Raw genomic sequence first — 16452 nt, 5'->3', positions numbered from 1 at the left:
CTGCCAAAGTCCCGAGGAAGACCAAGTGTGGGCTGAGACATCCCCTTTCCACGTGACTCTCTGCTGACAGGGGAAAACCCACTGAAATTCGCAGACTGACCGCATTCACCAACTGCAACTCGCACAGCAGCTTTCAGGAACGGCTCCAGGGCACAGCAGCAATGGCACAGATTGATTTTAAAAGACCAGAGGCGTGATCTGTGGGTGTCACAGCCTTCCCCAGGCAGCCCTCCCGCTCCAGGTACCCCAGGCGCACCCTCTGCTTTAGCAAGAAGAGGCCCAGCAAAGCCTCCCCACACACCGGAGTGGAGAGCGAGCACCAGGGCCAGCACACGCGCACAGACGCACATTACCAGGGACGAGGACTGCATTCACATCAGGGTTATAAAAATAAACACAACACACTTAAAATGGGTATTTCTTTTCCTCCCTTACCCCATCCCATCCGTTTCCAGTCCCGAACTACATTTCTCATTATTTTCCTCAATGCAGTAAGAGTATTTGGACAACACAGGAAAAAATATGAGGGTGGGAGAGTCTTGGCCAGGTAAACCCACAGAAATACGAACTCGCCTGACTTTTGTCACTGTTACAGAGGAGACGGCAGGGTGCTGTGACACAGAGAGGGACAACATCACTGGGCTGCTGCGGGAGGTACGTGCTAGTGTTTCATCAGGTCTGGGTTTTCTATTTGCTGCTGCACAGTCTATGTTCCATATCCCAAGGCTGAGGATAGCTGTTCTCAGAGCATATCCTTTTAGAGCCCTCTCAGGTCCCTTTTTACCTATCGCCTTTGTTAAGGCAACGGCCTTTTCTCTCCCATATACAGGGCCCCTCTCCTCCCTCACATCACCCAGAGAACAGACCTGATGACTTGTAAAATAGGGACAGAAAATGTCTGTAATCTCAGTGCTGAACCCAGGGCAGAGAAGAGGTGCTTATCTCCAAAACCTCACCCCTGCTCCTGTCCTAAAAGCCCAGGCAAGAGGATACACAGACAGGGATCCCCCCTTCAGGGACTCACCTGGTCTCTTGACTGGCTTTTTGGTGGGGGTGCCCTTCCTTCTCTTCGGAGGGGCAGGGGAATATGGCACCCCCGTGGAGGAGCTGTCCTTATGGAAATGGTCTTTCAGCCCCTTGATGGAGCGGTCGAGCTGAACAGAGCGGAGTTGGAAGCAAACGGCCATGAAATCTAAGGGGACAAGGTAGAAACAAGGCTGTAAGCAAAGAGGGAACACGATATGGCAAAACAAACCTTTCCTGAAGCTCTCTGTGCCCCTAAGGGGACTTAGTAGCATTGATGTGGGACCCCAAGTAAGCCTTTCTCCCTCCCAGAGCTTCCCCTATTTTCTTCAGAAACTGCTTCTTCTCCCTCTTCTTCCTTCCCCTGCAGCATTCATTCCAGCCCTCCCACCGCACCCGTTAACTCTGTGCACCACCACCAGGAGCACAGCTCGTGTGGAACTCATGGGAGACATTTGTGGAAGACGTTGTCTATTCGACAGTTTCTACATGAGAGACTTGACGCACTTCTCGCGATTGAGGGCACTCAGGAACTAAATGACGTGTTCATCATCTGAAAGCAGAATAAAACTGAGCAACAAAATATGTGCTATGTGCTTGAGTCGCCTTTGATCATCGCAAAATTCTTAAGAAGCTTTTAAAGCTGTTCGTCACGCTTGGTAAGCACAGTAACCCCCACTGAGACATAAATCATTGAGGTGGGGGGTGATTCTAGTAGCTACATGTACGTGGCAGCGCGGGATTCCTCCAACAAGTGCACAAAGTCATTCCCTCATCACCTCATAATAATAAAAAGGTGATCAGGACTTCAAATAGAGCACTGGTACCCAACATCAAGCAGTGAACACAAATTATAGAGCCTGAACATCAAAACATGCTGCTCTGATAGCCTAGAGAATGTGGACATTCATTCGTATACAGAAACTCTTCTCTCTTGGTACAGTCAGTGCCACTGAAAAAGCCCCCAAACCCCATTTCTGCTTTGTCACAGGTTACCTCAGACATACAGATATAGAACACAACAGTGCAAGAACTTCTCAGGTATTTTGTCTCTGCTGCGGAAGTATCAAAAATACAAAGTCTGTGCTACCGTTTTGGGTTCTTAAATAATCAACCATCAAAATACGAAGGTACCTTTAGCCAGGCTGTATATCCCCAGGATTACAGACAGCTACCAGACACAGTACTTCAAGTTCTAAGAAAGAACAGCCATAGCCCAGACACTCTGAGGTGCAAGTTTACTTGAGTGACAAACATCAGTGACCTGACAAAGAAGTCACAGAAATGTCAGCAGCGGCACCTTTAGAACAGTGTTTCTTTGTGGAAGCCCAAGCCCTGTGCTCAGGTATCTGCCATACTTAGCCATCACAGCGCCAAAATACTAAATCTGTTACGTGTGCTGTATCGACTGAAAATAGGAGTGGAAACGTCACCTGAAAGCAGTTCCTAGGATTAGGCGCGATTTAGGAGCCCTGTGAAAAAACCCAGAAGGGTCTCAATTGCCAGAATTTGCTTTAAGATAATCTGGAAAATGCTACAGTATTTTAGGGAGTAGTTATTACATTTGAAAACTTGCTGAGATTTCACACACTCATTGATCTGTAGCTGCACTCTACTCATGACGAATCAGACATACAACCACGGATATTGTTGACAAACAACTCATGCACCACCCAAAGTGCCCCATGAGCAGAGGGCAATTCAGAGGCTGCTGTGGAATTTAGGGGCAAAGAGAAAGGCTCATGCTGCCTGCCACTGCTAGAACACCACCGGGCTCGCACTTACAGCCACGCACTTCCCGAAGGGGAGGAAGGACAAGGACGTACTTTACATCCCCACACAAGGGTTGCTTCATCCACTTACCTTGAGGAACACACTCCAAGGCCAGTAACGCATTTTGGAAGGCCTCTCCACCACTACAGCCTCCATTCCTTGCTCCCAAACAGGAGCCACTCTAACAGTGGTTTCTGCAATGTTTCCAGCTGAAGGAACAGAAAGCTCATCTGCCTGGTTCATTTTCTGTGTCAGAACAGCAGTGCCATTCTTGTCTTGAACCGCACACAGCTATTTACCTGATCCTTGATGACAGCAGCACCTCTCCTCTCGTTTAGGGCAGCATTACAATACCAGGAGAGGGTGCCGCCCAACCAGAAACGGAGCGTGCATCGACAAGACGGCGCTAGGCACACCTATTTCAATTAACCCCGAGAACAAGGCCACGTTTAGAAGCCAACACTGTGGTGTCCAGAATTACTGGGGAGGGCCTGAAAGCACTGCAACAACTACTGCAGCAATACGCCCAAAGCTTGCACGCAGAGCCACATAAATTCAGGGTTTTTTGCTTGCAGATGCTTCATGGGCACCAGGAGGCTGCTGTAGTGTTTGTGCAAGAGACGCTGTAACTCACCAGTGTACTTCATTTATTCAGAGCCAACACTAGAAAGACATGGCAAAACCACAAGCTAACAATGGCTACTCATTGTGGTGGAGAGGCAAATCTTTAAGAAGGCTGGAAAACACGACCGTTCAAATAAGGCCGGTGGAGCTGACATACTACTGGGCTGTATGAATACATGAATGACAGCAACAATCCTGTAGCCAGGATTGCATTTCAATAGCGGTAATTTCAATCACTGCACCTGATTCTCTGTCCTCCGTAAATCTGAGGAACACAGAATACAGAATGACAACCTGGAGCACAGAGATCAGCTTAGGGTAGAAAAGAGATCTTAGAAAGAGAACTACTAACATTTGCTAACATGCGAAACCGATTACTGCGTTTCAAGTCTGGAAAGGATTAACGCTTCCTTCATAATACCTGCACAAACACAATACTGTTTGGGATATTGTTCTTTTGCTCTTGCCCGAAACGGACATTGTCTTTAGGAAACTAGTCGCAATCACTTATGAAGGAAACTGCTTTTTTGCATGGCTCGCCAGCTGGCACCCTTGCTCTTTCCTCTATGGCTAGTACGCAAAAACCCCAGATTTGGGGCAGAAGAATACCTGCCATCTCCTGCCCCCTCTCCCCAAATGCAAGAAATAGTCAAACACTGACAATCAGACCCTTCTGGGATGGGAACAAATTATAAGTTTACACTACAGTGCGTATCTGCCTTTAGCCTAAAAGCAAGAGAAGCAAACACATCGAATAGGGAATCTCTCCAGGTACAGGAAGCAGGATCTGCAACTCGGCGCTCAGAAAAAGCAAGCAGACGGATGACGACACCACAGAACTAGAGTTGCTTTGCAAAACAGCAGCGCACGCGGGTGTGTTAAGTATCAACCGGTCAACTAGCGTTGGAGATGAACGCTTGAACGGTCTAAGAAACACGTGTAAGACTGCATCTGGGGTGCCTCAGTTTGAACGGGACAGCTCGAGGGCACGAATGTGAGGGTGCCTCTGTACCGCTAGACTTTGCGTCCCAGCCTCTCTCCTCGGTTGGCACGGGCCAGTTGCCACATTTGCCCGACAGCTCCCCAGCATGGCCACACGGTACCGGTACCGCCAGCGCCAGGTATCCCCACGGTTGGGAGCAGCATTGTCCCCACCCTGGGGCAGAGAGGGGGAGCACAAAAACAACCCCCAAAAGGGCCCCATCCCGCCCCAGTGGTGGGGATGGGGCAGCTCACCCATGGCAGCACCGCAGGGCCGCCTGTACCGGCTGCATCCCTTCCCCTTCGGAAGGAAATTCACCTCCCCACAAAAATCATGCTTGGGAGGGAAACTGTGGGCATGGGAAACCATTGGGATAGGAAACCATCCCAGGGCTGAGAAATCATTGCTGGCATGGGAAGCCATCACTGGGATGAGAAATCATCGTTGGGATGGGAATTCATGGCGGGGATGGGAAACCCTCATCGGGATGAGAGATCAGCACAGAGGACAGAAAATCATCAGCTGGATGGGAAATCATGGTGATGGGCAGTTGCTGAGGCATGACAAATCCAGCCCTGGCAAGGCTGGCTCAGGCAGGTGCTGGCGGAATCATCGCCCTGGGGACGGAACCCCAGAGCACTCTTTGTCCCAAACAAACCCCACACTGACCCACCGCCATGGCAGGTACAGCAGCAGGCTCCTGCTCCTCGTGGTGCTCCGGCCCTCCAGGTAACCCCCCAAGGGGCTCTGCCCACCAATATCTCACCCCACCACCCCTCTTTGCTTCCCCCAACAGAGAGGTTCCCTCTCCGGCTGCCCACGGCATCGCAGGTGCCCAGCATGAGCTTCACCACCCCAGCCATGCCAGCACCGGTCAGTGCCCACGTGCTGCCCTCTGTCCCGGGGCTGGCAGTGTCTGGTGAGCCTGCCCAGCTCCACACCGGCACCCACCAGCTGTCCCAGCCCACCATCTGGCAGGCAGTGCCAGAGCCCCTGGGGGCCCCGGGGCAGGTGGTGCAGCTCCCCAGCGGGGTGCCACCTCACCCAGTGGCACAGCTCCCTCACGGGGTGCAGCTCCCTCACAGGGGTACAGCACCTGCAAGGCATGCAGCTCCCCACTGGGGTGCAGCTGCCCATGGGGGTACAGCTCCCTGCTGGGGTGCAGCTCCCGCTGGGGTGCCTCTCCCCCATGGGATGCAGCTCCATGCTGGGTTGCAGCTCCCCAGTCAGGTGCAGCTTCCCCATGGGGTGCAGCTCCCCCACGGGGTGCAGCTCCCCCACGGGGTGCAGCTAAACCATGGAGTGTCGCTCCCCACCATGGCTGCTCCCTGTCCCCCTGCCTACGGCTGGGGACAGCAGGTGGTGCCACAGGTGCTGGTGCCCCACCAGCCGAGGGGGATGGGGCCACGGACCCTGGACCAGCAAGAGCCCATGGACCCCACGGGCTCCTGCCCGCTGCGTGCCCCTGACCACACTGGCGACCCACCACCGTGCTGCCCCATGGCTCAGCCTCGGGTCCAGGAGCACCCTGTGCTCCACACCCTGCCTGGCAGCGCCCAGAAGCCATCAGAGGGGTTCAAGAAGGAAGTGGTGGCCATCGAGGACAGCGTCCCTGCTGCCAGCCCCCACCAGACCGGCCTGGCTCTGCCGACCTGCAGAACCAGGATGGAGCCTAAAGGTGAGCTCTGGGGGGTGGCAGAGCCCACGGGCAGCTGCCCTGAGCCAAGGAAAGCTTGCATCACCCCGCGCTTGGGTTGGATCTCTTTGCTTTTTCAGCAGTGGAGACCACCCCGGCAGCCCCAGAGAAGCCCGTCGACCTGCCCGAGCAGGGGCCACAGGCCTTCGCTGAGGCCTGTCCTGAGCTGGCAGAGGACACCATGGCCAGCTTGGTGCTCTCCTGGCTCAACACCTTGGAGAGCGAGGACAGCCTCCCCGATGGGCCTGACAGCCCCAGCCTCGCCGCCTTCCTCCACGAGCTCCCCGACCTCTCCGAGTACGTGGCGGAGGGCGGCTGCCCCAAGGAGCCAGCAGCGGCGGCGGGGCTGGGGGACGGCGAGGTCTCTGTCGACGATGTCGACGACTTCACCAGCTTCCTCGGCCGGGTCCCTGACTTCTCCGAGTACGTGGCAGAGGGCGGCTGCCCCTATCAGCAAGTGGTGGCAGCAGGGCTGGGGGACAGCGAGGACACCATCCCTAACGGCCTTCCTTTCCCCAACAGCCTCATCAGCGCCGATTTCCTCGATGACCTCCACGACTTCTCCATGTACGCGGCAGATGTCGCCTGCCCCCAGGACCATGCGGTGGTGGCAGGGCTAGGGGACAGTGAGGACACCACCCTGACCACCAGTGTCCCCAACGTGACTGGCGAGGCCCTTGATGAGCACCCTGACCTCTGTGGGTATGTGGCGGAGGGCGGCTGCCCCAAGGAGCCACTGGTGGTGGCGGGGCTGTTGGATGGCGGGGACACCATCCCCAATGTCCCCGACTTGACAACTTCCCTTAACAAGCTCCCCCACCTCTTGGAGTACAGGGCAGAGGGCGGCTGCGAGGTGGACAAGTTGGCAGCAGTGACGCTGGTGGACGGTGAAAATATCCTCGCCGATGTCCCCGACAGCCTGGACACCACTGCCTCCTGCAGCGAAGACCCTGACCTCCTGGAGTACGAGGTGGAGAGCAGCTGGTGCAAACACCGCCTGCAATCGGGGATGCTGGGGGATGCCGACCCCTTCAGGGGTGTGCCAGCCTCCCCCTTGCAAGACACCAAGGGGAACCAGGGCAAGGTGTCGGAAGTCCTCCCCACCTGGCTGCCCTTGGATATCTCCGAGGAGAGCTCTCCGGAGACTGCAGAGGAGACTTCTGAGGACAGACCTGTGGACAGTCCCCAGAACGATCCCCTGCAGGCTCCTCCGGACAGTCCCCTGCTCAGCCCCCTGCAGTCCCCACTACTGACGCCCTTGGCCAGAGCCCAGGTGCACCCCCAGCGTCACCAGCCCCACATGGCCCAGCTGCTGGAGGAGGCGCTGCGGAGGCAGCCCCGGGTGCTTTTGACCCACTTGCCGCTGCCGCCGGGTGTCACCTCCTGCCGGGTGGGGCCCAGCTGGGGAGAGGTGGGCAGCAAGCAGGCAAACCACAAAGGCAGAGCTGCACGGGGATGGCACGGGGCAGGCAGCAGCAGGCTGCAGGCGGGAAGCAGCAAGCGCAGAGCGTCCAACATCAGCAGCGTGCCCGCCAAGCAACCTAGAAACACGGGCAACACCAAGGGGCAAAGGCCCTTCATGCAGCAGAGGGGACAGATTTAAAGCAGCCGTCCCACTCAAACACCACAACATGGAGGCCTTGAACTGCTGCTCTGGGACTCCCACCCCACGCCCCACCCCAGCCTTGTGACCCTCAACTGCTCCAGTCCCACAGACCCGTGCTGGAAGCACAAGGAGCAGACAAGAAGCTGCACCTAGGTAGCACGCCACGCTTGCCTACTCAGCGAGTCTAGGCTGCCACCCAGAGAAGGAGCAGATGTTCCCAGGGGGAGGGGGGTAACCTGAGGGTCACAAATGCCCACGGGGATTGAAAGCCAGAAGGGCTAGGACAGTGCGCTGTGCCACCTCCTCTTCCCTGTGGCTCCCCGAGTTCCATCATGCCCCAGAACCTTCCTTTCGAACAGTATATTGGACAGAAGTGCAATACAGCTCCAAGGAGCTTGCTGCTTCTGCGAGCCAGGAGGAGGCCAGAGGCCGCTGGACTCTTTGACCCATACTCACCCCCGGCTTAGAAACGCTGTGCAACCCCCAGCCCCCCACGCTGGAGAAACCACTCACGTAGACAGCCATGTCCTTTGGAGCTCTGCCGATGCTGTCTCCAGGGAACGTTGTCCTGAAACGTGGTCCATGGTGACTGCTCTGGGAAGGATTGGCACAGACAGCTTGATGAAGGCTTGTCCCCGACTTCCCAGCAAGGGCCAGCACTTTCCCACATGGTTTTCAGGCTGGAAGGAGAAGAAGAAACTACGTTCACATGGAGAAGGGTGCCCTGGCTCTCATTCCTGCTATGAGCATCACAGGATTAAGAACTGATTTGGCCAAGCAGCTCGGCTCTGAACCGCAGACAGTGCCTTCGGTCGGACCCTGCGGGTACCAAACAGAGAAGCAGCCGTGAGAATTCACGGGTCACAAGAGCACGTCAGTGGAGAAGCACTTGCATGGCAGCGAGCTGGGTGCGCTGCCTGAAGAAGCTCTCTGGCCTCTCTCGGTGTGCAGCAACTCGCCAAGAACAAGCAAGGGATGGTGCGGCTGAAAGGCACCGGCCCAGGGCAGGTGGCAACTAGGGTCCCACCTGGACAAGCCTTTCCTGTAAGGAGAAGCCATTGCTCCCCCATCCAGTCCCACCTCCTCCCACTGGCACCTGCCAACTCTTCAACTTGTGCAGGCGGCTCAGGGGCAGTGCCAGGACAGCCTGCAAACGCAGCGTGAGGCCCTCCAGCAGGGCAGGCTCTCAGCACCCGCTTGTGCTCACTAAGAGCCCCCGTGAGCTCACGCCCGAGACCTCTGCAGGCACCTTTCCCACTCTGCTTCCATGCCATGCTGACAGTTTGCACGATGACTGGGAAGACACAGCATGCAGGACCAAGCGACCCTGTTAGAAGCTTGCACAGAGGACCTGGGGCACTCCGGGGGAGAAAATACTCATTTAAATTTAAAGAGCTGGGTGTTGGCTTTGCAGCGCCTCTCTCTGCCTGCGGGCATTTGCTCAGTGGGAGGGAGGGTGGGGGGTTAACGCATCCCCTGCCCACCCCGCGGGTGGCTGAGCTGGGCTGGGGATGGCTTATGTCCACAAACAGGTATTTTTACATTTAAGATAATATGATTCTATTTTTATAAATAATAGATTTATTTTTTTACAAATAAATATTTTGAAATTATAATATTTGTATTATGTATACGTCTATGTATAATATCATATACACATACACACATACATAGATATGTACCTACGCATCCCACCACAAATCCACACAGGGAAAGGGGAGGGGGTGTCAGGAGGGACTGGGATGCGGGAGAGGGGTGACATGACCCCGGGGCCCAGGACTCACCGCAGCTCCTGCTCTCTGCACTGCCAGGCACATGGCACAGCTCAGGCACTTCTGTCTCTGTCTGTCTGTCCCTGCCTCCCTCCCTCCCTGTGCTGCAGCCCCGCTCAGCCGACTGCCTTCCACCTCAGGGCACCCACGGGTGCCTCACAGCTCACACGGGTCCCTCACAGAAAGGAGACCACAGCAACAGGCTGTAGGACAGACAGGGAGGAGTTAGAAAATACAGGCAGGGAGTCAGACAGAGAAAGAAAAAACCAGTGATGGGAGATGGGAAGAGAGTAAAAGTAGCAGTTCTGGGCAACTGCCCCATTTCCTGATCACTGCCCAGGAACTGCTTGCACCGTATCTGACAAAGGCTCCTTCCCTTTCTAAAATGTAATCACTCAGAGACGAACTTGATCGGAGACTAACTTGGTGCTGCGCCTGCAGTGTACATTTGCCGCCTGGCAAAGGAGAGGTGGGATTCATTTCACCTGATTTCTAGCTGTCCAAAAGTTATTTTTCTGGTCTGAGCTAATTTCTTGCTTGGTCAAAGGAAAGGGAGAGTTCTGCAGCAGGAAAATTGTTCCCCCCTCCCTCTTCTGGTCTTGTGGCTCTAGAAGAGTAGTTTAATCTGAAGGCCTATGTTTTAGAAGGCGAATGTGGAGTGAGAAGAATTCCACCTGTTCTCTTCCTTTGATAAAATCCAAAGCTTGGAAGAGTTTTCTTTGAGCCATCTTTAAACTTTTCTCTCCCACCAGGCCCTCTCCCCCTCCAGGGAAGCTTCTGTGCGAGGAAAGAAGGAAAAGCCTCCCTTTTTGCCAGAGGAGCCATCGCCCTCTTCTTCCTCCTCATCCTGCTCTGGTGATCCTAGTCCAGATGAGTTGTTGTGTCTCATTTGTGAAGATACAATGTCCGATGCCGCTGTTAGTGCCTGCTGTGGAAACAGCTCCTGTGACGGATGTAAGTGCAGCTCCCATGGTTGTTACTTCAAAACATCACATCTGATCTTCTGAAAGCAGAAAGAGGAGATCAGGGAATTACTTTGTCACCAGCTCTATTTAAGACTTAAGCAGAGCCTGAACAGGAAAGGACTCTTCTCACTTAAAGGGAAAAAAGGCAGGAAGCTTTTTTCCCTTTTTACGTATGTAGTTAAATCCTCTTGACAGGCGGAAGGAGGAGTTTGAGAAGAGAGCCTAACTGCGCAGGTGATTACAGTATTAGATATCGAACGCGTTTGGTTTGTCCGCAGCCCTTTCCCTCACACAAAATTATAGAGCCATCTCTGGTGCCTTCCTGTGGTCTGCAGCCAACGGGGAGCTGGGCATTTAATCCACACTCCTCTCCACGGGAGAGGTGGTTAAAAACTTCAGAGCTGTGCCGGTTGTAGCTGGGATAGAGTTAATGTCCTTCAGCGTCGCTGGCAGAGTGCTGAGGGCACACTGATGTTTCAGCTGCTGTTAAGTAGCGGCTCCGTGTCGCTAAGTAGCGCCTCTGCTAGTCAGGGGCCTCTCCAGCTTCCCGAGCTCTGCCCGACAGGTATGAGTGGCCGCGCCAGGGACCCCTCTGCCCGCCCAGCTCCATCAGGGGTGATGCCCAGGTGCGAGGGCAGAAGGAGGCCCCGAGCCGTGCGTCAGTCGGCCAGAGTGAGTCGGCCAGCGTCAGTCGGCCAGCATCGCCTGCCCGCACTCAGCTGGCTGGCGTCAGTCAGCGTCAGCGTCTGTTGTCGGGAGTCAGTCAGGACTTAATCCTGTCGGCACCGCTGACCCCCCGCCTGGGGTGTGGGGCTGAGCGCGGTGGTTCAAGTGCCGCCTTAGGCCCGTCAGTCAGGGTGGCTGTGTCAGCCTTGGCTGGCAGCTGTCACCTGCCTTTGGGCACACGGTGCCGTGTCCTGCTCTGCTGAGGGCGGCTCCTCATTCCCTGCCTGCTTCAGCTCGTTTTCCTGCTTCCACGTGCCTGGGCTTTGCTGGTTTAAGGCAGTGAAACGAACTTAATCAGGCTTCCCTTAACTTTGTGTCTTCTGCCTAGTGAGCCGTCGGACAGAGCTTTGGAGGAAGAATGGTGACAAGCCCCTGCTGGTGGGGTGGTGTTTTACTGGTGTGGAGGAGAGGATACTTCAGTTGGTGGGAGCGAGTCCCCAAACCCCGGGGCCTGTCGCGTGGGCTGCCAACGTTTCCGCAGCTCCCCTCGTCGGGCGGCTGTTTGCAAGGGGTGTGTTTGAGCACTGGGGGTTCAGCAGCCGCCGGGCCCTGGCCCTGGGCAGCCTGCTCTGGGGGACCCTGCCTGCGCAGGGGCTGGACCAGCTGCCCCCAGGGATTCCGGAAGGCCTTTCTCTCCCTTGTGACTCCGTGACTCTGGAACTGGTGCTGCGAGGGGCCAGCGCTGTGGGAGCACTGGGAACGTTGTCTTCCCTGGGCTCTGCCTCTGTCGGGACGGCTGCGTGTGCGCTCTGCCCTGAGACACTCGGCGCCTGCGCCCGCCTGTCCAGGTACGCCAAGCAGTGTGCAACAGAGCACACTTTCAGGAGTGACCTGAGGAGCTTTTGCTAGCTTGGCCGCGTTGGAGAGGGACTGCAGCTCCTGCATGCAGGAATAGTCGTGTTGGAGAATAACCCTAGGAGGCAGCTGGGTAAAGGGGCTCTAGTGTCAAACGCTGATGTGTCTCGGGTTTGGGTTTGTTCATGTAAAGGGAAATGAAATCTGTGGTCTGCATCAGATACGGGATCGGGGCTGTTGGGGGCTGTATTTCTGGGGAAAATGTCGCTGAGCCAGTCATGAATAGTAATTCAAAAAGCTCTATAATTGTGATCTTTCCCTGCTGTTCAACAAAGCGGATGCTGTTTTTCTCAACAGAGCATAGTTTTTCTTCCATTTCTTCTTCTTTGGCTTCTTCCCACTCTTTGTCCTCTTTCCTTAGACAATGTGACCCGAGCAGTGTCAGGCAATGGTGTCCCTTCTCTGACCACCAAGTAACGCTTCCCTGAGATCACTTTAGCTTCCACATCTGGCTGAGTGAAAGAATGACGCCCGTCAGCCTCAGCCTCCCTCCGTGCGAGAGTGAGCCTCTACGTGCACGAGGGAGTCCAGAGCTGGCTGAGAGTGCCTTGGGTGCTGCCCTTTCTAAAAGCGAAGGGGTTTCTTGCAGCTCTCCTTGCAAAGTGAGTGTGTGGTTTGACACGTGCATGAGCTAGCAGGACGGCTTACGGCCACAGAATGGAGATGGGCAAATCCCCTCTCCTTCTCCCCGGTGCAGTGTCCTGCCTCCTTCCTTGTGCCAGCTTTTATGCTTGCTGGCTCTCTCTGCAACCCCGTTTCACTCTCTAAGCTGGTGGGAAACTCTCTGCTCTTGTGGGTGCGTTCCCTGTCTGCTTGGGGAGTTAATGTGGCTCCTAAGGAGCTCTAAAACGTGTGCAGGTCAGGGCAAGGGAAGGCACAGGGATACAGGAGCAGAAGGAAGGAGCAGATGGAGAGATGGGGGCAGCAGCAAGGCCTCTCTTTTGGTGGCACTGAAGTGAACCTGGTTTGTGACATCACGTCTGCAGCTGCGACTGACCGTATCTGTAGCTTTTCCTTCAGTAAGCCCGTAACATTGTTGGCCTTTGAATCTGACTTTCATGTACTACATGTCAGTCAACGGTGACATCCCAGAACACTGACTTGGCTGGATGTGATTCTGCTCAAACATGTAATTTCTCAACTTGTTCTTTTTTATTTATTTTCTGGAGCTTTTTAATGCAAAACTCACTCTCTGACTCGTGCCGCCTTGCTTGACTTGACTCCAGTGTCTTGGGCTTTTTTCCCATGTTGTTTATCCTGTCAGTACCCCTGCGTCCCTTTTTGTTGGTGATCTCGTAGGCATCAGAAAAGCAAAGGATTCTGCTTTTGCTCTGCTGTGAGATCCAAACCTGTCCTGAGTGCCCTTTTGTTAAGGAAAAGAGCCGCAGGAGGTGGCCGGGAGATTATTCACGGCAAAGGGATGAAAGTTCTGTCAATCTCAAAAATGTCGATGGCTGTCAGGAGCCTCTTTTGGCATTGTCTTCTCTATTCACAGTGAAGAATGCGAGACCTCGCGGCTCAGGTAACGAGCAGCCTGCTGCAGTTTCCCGAGGTGACCATTCAGGCTCTTGGGGAAGATGAGCTCACCCGAGGGTCTGTGCTGCGTGGGCGGTTTTCCAGAGGTGAGCCTTTTCCTTGAAATTGGGTCTTGCTGTGAAGTTGTTACTGCCTGGAGGTGACCTGAGGCACGGGGTCACAGCATCAGCTGTGTCAGGTTGGTGCTGCTCAGGTGCGTCAGGTTTTGAGAGAACAGAAAGGATGAGCTATGACAAAATGATGAAAAATGTTAACATTAAAACATTAGTAGAGTTAAACTTTGAAAGGACAACAGCCTGCGGCAGTCTTGAGCTATTAAAATAACACGGGCAAGTCAGTGAGCCCTCCTCAACTTCTAATGGAATGAAAGGCAGTTTACAAAAGAGTCCTGGTGTGGTTTTGGGCTGTATTTATTGGTACCATCATAACATCCCGTGCAGAACTAGTTCTCCCACAGTGTTAGAGAGGCAACCCCCCCTGCTTTTTCTTTCCTAGCCTGACTAAAAACAGAAGGAAGAGGAAAGCCCTGTTGGGCGCTGCAGCCAGGTTTGCAGAGCATTTAATGGGACGCAGAGGAGTGTCCCGGGAGAGCTGCTGAGAGCGGCTGAGCAGATGAGGTAGCTGACTTTGTCGGTGATCTGAAGGTAGCGCTGGGGGCCTGCCTGGGTGTCCGGGCTTCTGCTGAGACCATGTAGAATCTCTCTGTGTGACTGTAAGTGCAGGAGTTGAGTTAATACTCCCTTTGTGTTGGAAGTAGTTCAGTGAAACTAAATGTGCTAACTTCTCTCTGTGATCAGCGCGTGTAAAAGTTGAAATTGGCTCCCGCAGTGCCCATTTTGAGGTAATTCCTTGTTGAAGTCCAAACCCCTGCCCAAAGTAGGCGTGTGTCGAGCAAAGTTAGTCAACTAGAAAAGAATTGGCTGAGATTTTGCCATATTTGAAGTATGCTTTAGGAGTTGTATTCTCATATGTATTTAGATGATTTCTAGCAAAACCAAGCTGAATATGGTATAAAGACTAGAGACCAATCTATTGTAATCTTTATCCCAAACAAGCAGAATTCTTCAGTGCAGGAATGACAAGTCCAAATGCAAAATCATAAGGTGGTTCATTTTACGATGCATTGGTTGAGGATTCAGTGGGTGATTTTCAATAACCGACCCGAATTCGGTAAGCCTCTCTTGCTCTGTGAGGTACTTCTGTTGAAGCAAAGGGGCAGTGAGTGTGATTTTCCCGTTGTTTTCAACCCTCTCTTGGGAGTTTGCTTTAGCCAGCCTTTTCTCTTCTTCCAGGGAGAGATGGGCTGGCCTGGCTGGCGTGTGGCCCTCAGCTGGAGGTCGTGAGCGCTGTGACGGGAGAGCGGCTCTCTGCACACCGTTTCAGTGGAGCCCGTGAGCAGCCTCCCACCATCCGCGTGGTGAAGGAGGTTTCCTGGCAGACGGGAACGGGGCTGCTGGTTGGCTTGAGAGAAGCAGAGGGAAGTGTTCTCTGCCTGTACGACCTTGGAACATCGAGCGTGGTTACAGCAGTAGTTCTGCCAGGAAGGGTAGGTGCTTTTTAATGGGGGAAACGTTGTCAGGTGCTGCATAACGCTGTTTCAGGAGCAGCTTTGGAGCGTCCCTTTGCTAGGACGTACATTTTCTCTATTGTGTCATCATACTGTCACTGCAGAGTGTCCAGTCGAGAGCACCTTGATGTGAAATCGTGGGGTTAACGGTACCGTTATCCTTTGAGTTTGCTGAGAGTCAAACAAGTTTTCTGGTTTTGCAGTAGAGCACGTAGTTACCTCATTCTCCACTTTGACAAAAAGGCCTTGAAAACTACCTTTTTTTATAGCCAGAGTGACAAAGAACTCGTCCTCACCCTGCCTTTCAAGTGTTGGTAACATACATGTCCTGAATGGTTCATTATGTCAGAAATACTGTCTTTAAAACATCTCAGACTTCCATGGCTGTGCTGTAGCTGACTTCGGCACATTCCCAGGAGTCTCGGACTAGCAAGCAGGTGACTTTAGAGCAAAGCACATTTTTCTGTTGACTTAGGATGGGAAAAAACAGGCTTCACTGCGTTACCTGGCAGGTGGTTACAGACTGACTTTCAGCCTGAAGCCCTTGAACCTCTGCTTATTGCATATGGTGCTTGTGCCGGTGGGATACTCTGGTGTAACGTTGCTAATTTTCCCTGCCTTCTCTAACCCATAAACTCAGATGACGTCCTTTCCCCTCGGCTCCTTGTCTGAGTGTAGACAAGAGTCACCTTAAGGTAATGGAACATCAAGGTTCCCTCTGTCTTTACCACCTTAGAATCTGCGACAGATAAATACTTCCGTATTACTCAGCTTTCCAGAGCGTGGTTTGGTTTGACTTGCTAGAATCCAGGCGGGGTTTGTTTGTCTGTAGCGCTACAGTGTGATTGCTGGCAGTGAGCGTTTGTGTGGTGGTGCTTTCTAACGAGCTGAGCTGGGTTGGTGCTCCGCTGTGTGGGTTTGCCGATCGTCCTGATAAATCTCAGCGTTTGAGATGGAAAGGCAAGCTGTGCGCTGACATAGACGTGCAGTCATTCAGACTTGTAAAAGCAAATCTGAATTGAAAACATTAACGGTATTAAATTGGTTTATAACGGTTGCATGTTTCAGAGCACTGGAATGGTATTTTCCCCACTCTTCCTGGTTTGTGTGAGGCAGAAGGGCAGCATGCAGAGTCAGGGAGCTGAGACAGGATTTCTGCGTTCGTTCCCAGAAGGAGCTGGCAGCAGTGTAGGAGAGTGTGCAAAGCCAGTGGCTGGTGCCGTGGGAAAATAGGCAGTTCCAGGAGCTTCTACAGGGAAAACTGAAGCGTTAAAACTGGGAACCTGTATGCAAAAGTGGAAAAGGTGGATTTGGGGCCAGTTGTACA

The 16452-nt window shown here is 53.7% G+C and overlaps 1 long non-coding RNA gene across 1 annotated transcript; it reads left to right on the top strand.

The window, feature by feature from the left end:
• The first annotated feature begins 13071 nt into the window (after nt 1-13071).
• On the top strand, nt 13072-15019 carry LOC135311384 (uncharacterized). The gene is made up of 3 exons (XR_010371036.1): nt 13072-13151; nt 13518-13644; nt 14851-15019. It is a non-coding gene; the product is annotated as an uncharacterized LOC135311384 (long non-coding RNA).
• Nucleotides 15020-16452: the final 1433 nt, after the last annotated feature.

The sequence above is a fragment of the Phalacrocorax carbo genome, unplaced genomic scaffold (genome assembly GCF_963921805.1).
Source record: "Phalacrocorax carbo unplaced genomic scaffold, bPhaCar2.1 SCAFFOLD_226, whole genome shotgun sequence".
Taxonomy (NCBI): domain Eukaryota; kingdom Metazoa; phylum Chordata; class Aves; order Suliformes; family Phalacrocoracidae; genus Phalacrocorax; species Phalacrocorax carbo.
The sequence above is the reverse complement of the archived record's forward strand: the minus strand, read 5'-3'. Positions and strand labels throughout refer to the sequence as shown.